Genomic DNA, 6,107 nt, shown 5'->3' with positions numbered 1-6,107 from the left:
AGTGTTTCCCAAAGTTTTGATAGTTTTGTTTATCCATCAGATATTGAGTTTTGTGAGTTAACGGATAATAGTCAATCATTTATAGAAGACATTTGTATTTGGGTATTAAAGCATTAAACTACACGAGAATGACTTATTAACAATTTTAGGAAATTATGGGCACCAACTTCCAAAAGATACAAGGACAGTTTTAGGAACATTGAACAAAGTTGATACAACCGAAATGAATGAAGGTGAATATATTTTTATTAAATACCTTGGCATAAAGGAAGACCTTGAAACAATTTTAAGGTGTAGTGCATTTAACTGTCATGAATTTAAGCTACTCTTCAATGTAGATGATCTCCCAATTTTTAAATCATCGGGATACCAATTATACCAATTAACTAATATACCAATTGCATACCTATTACATCTCAATTTTCTGTTTTTCAACCTTTTACTGTTGCTTTTTATGGTGGTCAGAAAAAACCAAATCCTATCGAGTTTTTTAAACAATTTTGCACATGAGCTGAAAGAGCTGCATAATAAAACAGTTATTTTACGCGGTAAATCCTATTGTGTCTCAATCTTTGCAATTCCATGTGATTCGCCTGCACGCAGTCTTCTGAAGGGTATTGAACAACATTGTGGTTACCATGCCTGTGAGAGATGTGATGAGGCTGGTGTGTCTGTTAAAAGTTGTAAAGTTTATGGTACAACTTAGAGTAATTTGGTTTTAAAAAGAACTCATTATGGGTTACGTTCGGGCCAGTATGCTCAACTAGATAATGTAAACAGATCTCATCAGCACATAGTGACTCTGTTGTATGAAATTCAAGAACTAGATCTTGTTCGACAGTTTCCATTGGACTATATGCATCTAGTTTGTTTTGGAGTAATGCGTCGTATTTTATTGTATTTAAAAGGAGGATATCCACGGATATTCTCTGGATGATTGGCTTCAGCAAATCTGACAGAGATATCTCATTGCTTTAGTGAACTGAAAGCAAAATTACCTTCAGATTTTGCTAGACAATCACGTGAACTAACTGAAGTGAATCAGTGGAAGGCTACTAAATTTAGAACTTTTCTTCTATACACAGGCATTGTTGTACTGACGGATGTTCAGGAACTAAAAAGATACAAACATTTTTTGAGTTTAGCCCTTGCAATACGCATGCTATGTGAAGAGGAAACCATCTTACGATTCAGTTATCTAAATTCAGCAAGACAACTTTTAAATTATTTTGTTACTAATGCACATGCGCATTATGGTGATACTTTCACTGCATACAATATACATAACCTCAAGCATCTTACTGATGATGTTAAATATTTTCATATTTAACATCATCAGTAATATCTTCTTTTGATGTTTTTTGATGTTTTCAATTTGAAAATTATTTGAAAACTTTAAAAGGAATGGTACGTGGTAAACAGGATCCATTAAGAGAAATAATTAAAAGGCTTCATGAATTAAAAGATACTTACTCTGAGAAAACAGTTCCTATTACCAAGTTTAATGGACCTACTAACTCTTGGTTTAATACTTAAGATTGTATATGGTTTGTGAATAACATTTTGCCTGACGGTAGATGTGTATGCAAGATCTACAAAAAGATTGAACTTGATAATTTTTTTGAAGATTTAATTTTTTCTAAGACTCTTCAAATATTTCTAATAAGAAAAGATACACTTTGGTTAGATCAAGCAACTTGTACAAATATAAAATGAAGAAAATGTGTTTGCTTACCACATGGAAATGATCAAGTTATCATACCATTACTAAATTGTGTAAATTTGGGCTGAAAAAAAAACAACCTAATAAACTATACTTACCTTTAATTATATTAAAATTTTGTACTTCTTAACCTTTTTCACGAGAAGAGATATATTTAAATATACTGACTTTGGTTTTATTATTAATCTGTTTGAAAGAACTTAGAAAATCTGACGTTAAGATTATATGCAAACATAATTGACTGGTTTATGTTTCTAATTTAAAAAAAGTAAAAAGATATTTAAGAGTAATGTAATATGCATGTACTTTTGATTTGTTTATTTTGTCCTTTTTTTATTTTCAGGCTTTTTAGTACTGATATTATATTTGAAAAAGGTCTAGCAACCAAGACAGTGGCTCCATCTCATTGGGTTAGTTTAGACAAATGTATTGTTTATTTCCCACCCAAATGATACAAAACTCTTTGAACTTATATTTCTGAGTGGGCTGTTCCGGAACCAGGGTGGAAAGAGTATAAGTTTATTGAATTTATTTTGGAAGCTGGAGCATTAGAGACATGCAACAAGATGCTTCAATTTCAAACAGAAAATGATTCAGAAAATCACGAATTATGTTTTTTTATTATTTTCAAAATTTCTCTTTATAAAAAAATGATTGTGTGTATACATAATTTTTTTGTATCAACCGTAAGGAAAATCAAAAAAAGTTCGAGTGGTAGTTGTTCAGCAACTGGCTGAATATATTCTGTAAGAAAGAACGACAAGTTGTCGATTGGTCTGTCACAACCAGAAACAATCGGTCTTAAGGGAATGCCTATTTTATGAACTTTGGGAAGGCCATAAAACAGGGGTGTACGAAGAGGTATTATTGGATGAAAAAACTCTGCTGTGTTTTTATCAATCGTATGATTAAGAAACATATAGTCAATAAGATTGTTAACATCTCTTGCTATACTTTTTGTTGGATCTTCTTAAAGTAGTTCATATGTATTTTTATCTGATAAAAGTAGAGAGATCATCTCTTTATAGTCCGTTTTGTCTAAAATACAAATACCCCCTCCCTTGTCGGCCTTTTTTATGGTAATTGTGGGATTAAGCATAAGGAAGTTTAGTGCGTGAATAAGTCCAGGAGTTAAATTTTTTTTATCTTTCGGTAGTTGTGAGAAAACAAGCGTGGTTATATTACTTTCTACTAAGTTAAGTTAACTTATAATAGTTTTGTTATTCGTCATAGGGGGAGAACAATTTGATTTTTTATGAAATGGATGCCTTGTCTATTAACAAAAATGTTGGGAAATCTGTCAGAAAATCAAAAGAAGTTCGAGCACCAAGTCCAGAGCTAGACTTCATTTTTTATTTTAATGAATCTATGAACAGTGGATTTACTCATAAGCTGAGCAATAAATGTTCAAATACAGGTGATGAGGTTGCATTTAAAGATATTTCAGAAAACCTGTATATTTTTTTAACTATATTTTCAAAATAAAAGTTTAACTATATTTTCAACTTGATTTTAAAACATGTAATTTAAAAAGGAAACATTCACATATAGGCGATGGTGGAGTTTCTTTTAAAGAAATGCCAAACAAGCGTGAGTACTTTTGTATTTACTTGAATATATTTTATCAAAGCTGTTTTTCATTTTTAAAAACTGTTTCGTTTTTTTGTATTATATTGATAAAAATATTTTTAATTCATTTTAGTTTCAGAACTAAGAATTTGTTGTTATAATTAATTGTAATTAAATCTAATTCAATAGTTGCAATTAATAATAAATATTTTTTCAATTTTGAAAAATCATAAATTAAATATTTAATTAAATTTTCGCTTTACTTTTCAGAATTTCAATATGCAATTTTCATAGAACTAACAAGTCAATTTGATCAAGTTAAGAAGAGTCAAAAGAATATCCTTTATCGTCTTGAGCTAATTGAAAACAATGATGCAGGACCCAGTGGGTTCGCAACTGCCGATATTTTAACAAAACCAATAGATACAATGGAAAGGTTTGATGAGGAAGAAAATGGATTAAACTACAGTTCAGCAACTAGGTAGCGCAAAGTAGTTTAGGCTTTTTCTTTTTTTTTCCGCCTTATGGAAAAAGTAAATTTAATCAATAGTTTTAAATATTACTTTTTAAATTTGTTTTTTAAAAATAAAACTCAAAACGAGTAAACCACTCAAACAATTTGGAAAGGTTTGTATAGGCAAAACTCTTGTTTTGTTTGTCAACGAGGATTTCAGTGCACGTACAATGGAAGTAAGACGAAAGTTATTTACAGAAGCAAAAGAGCTACGAGGCAAAGGAAAGTACGCTAAAGTTATTTATAATAAACTAATCTCACGCGATTTGTAAGCGTATTTTATTTTTATTGCTCTTTTTTTTTTTTTTTTTATCAAAACCTAAAAATGGATTCAAAGCAAATAATTTACTTTGAATCAAGTTTATCTCTTCAAAACTGCTCATACTTATATATAAACGAAATGATAGATTTTCTCCAGCGGGATTCATTAAATGTTATTCATTTTAATTTCAGAAGCTTAAAAAAAATTTTCGAAAATTTGTATGTTAACTTAAAGGAAACATTACATATTTTTAGCATTATATGCATCACGGAGACTTGGTGTAGATCTGAAGATAAAAAAATTCAAATCTCCACCTTCCAGGTTTTAATATAATTTCTTGACCGCGTAAAACTAAAAAGGAAGGTGGTGGTGTTTTTTTTTAACATTAATGAAACCTTGCGGTTTCATTAATGTTAAAAAAAAATATGCGGTTTTTTAACATAAAAAAATTTTATAATGATGTTTTTAAAATTGAAGCAATACCATTTATAAACAAACCAACAAGAATTACATTATCATCAGCCTCAATATTAGACAATATAATTACTAAAAATATGTTTAACTTATCTATAAAAAAAAGCATAATTAAAAGTGACGATCACTTTCTCAGATCACTTTCCAATTTTTTTTTCTCTAAACGTAGATAACATAATACTCCTCCATCAATATAAACTTCTCATTAAGCGAATTTTTTACAGAAACAAATTGTCTTGCATTCAAGAAACAATTATTTTTACTTCATTGGAATCACATTAATGATTCTAACGACGCTAATTTAGCCTTTAATCGTTTTTAAAAACATTTTTTAAAGTATATGATATTCATTTTCCGAATAATAAAATCATTAAAAAAAATGATATATAAAACGTCGCCTTGCCTTACAAAAATTTCAAAAAATGTTCTAAAATCAAGCAAAAATTGAATATGAAATACTTAAAAACAAAATCATTCGAAAACTAAACATTTTACAAGACGTATGTTAAAAAAATTGACGTCCAAACAAAAATGTTAGAAGAAATCATTACATAAATTTGCTAGAAAAACATAAACATAACTTAAAACTCACATCGGAACTTTTGACAAGAACTTACAGGCAGTATGAAATCAAAAACAGACTCTGTACCAAATGCCGTGAAAATTAATGACAAAATTTTTTATGACCTGAAAAAAGTTGCTTATAAAATGAAAACATTTTTTATTTCAGTTGGAAAAAATTTAGCTAAAAATATTCGAACGGAAACAAAACAAAAAAAAATAATTTAGTTTTTCTATAGTGCCTTGTCAAGATTCTGTTGACTTATCTTTTAAAGAGTTTGATAAAGCATTTAAAATGCTCAAGTCAAATAAAGCAATAGGTCATAAAGATATTAGCAGAAAAGTGGTTATTAACTCATATGAAATTATAAAAAGTGTTCTATGTAAAGTATTCAAATGTTCAATTGATTAAGGAATATTTCCTGCTCAGTTGAAAATAGCAAAAGTTACACCAATATTTTAAGAAGGAGAGTTGTTGAATGTCAGTAATTACCGTTCTATCTGTTATCTCTGTTTTTTCAAAAATTTTAAAGAGAATTCTTTATAACAAAATTTTCCAACATGTCTTAAAATAATATATTGTATAAAAATCAATATAGTTTTAAGAAAATTAATTCTACTTAGCACGGTACACTAAGAATAACTCGATACACTACCGATTCATTTGAGTTTTACTTAAGGCATTTTTGTTGACTAATCAAAAGCGTTTGATATGATTGACCATAAAATGCTTTTCAAAAAAATAAAATATTATGGAATCACTGGAAATTTTCTTAAGCTAATGAAACGTTATTTACACAATAGAAAACAATTTGTTCATTTCGAGCAATCATCGCGATCTCAATTACTCGAAAATACTTGCAAAGTTTTTCAAAAATCTATAATAGGACCTTTTTTTTTCTCATTTACATAAACGCCCTCGATGAAGCATCCAATTTTATGACAGTTATTGCTGATGACACAATTTTTTTTTATCTCATAGCGACATAACGACACTATTTTCT

This window comes from Hydra vulgaris, chromosome 08, assembly GCF_038396675.1.
Source record: "Hydra vulgaris chromosome 08, alternate assembly HydraT2T_AEP".
Taxonomy (NCBI): domain Eukaryota; kingdom Metazoa; phylum Cnidaria; class Hydrozoa; order Anthoathecata; family Hydridae; genus Hydra; species Hydra vulgaris.
The sequence above is the reverse complement of the archived record's forward strand: the minus strand, read 5'-3'. Positions refer to the sequence as shown.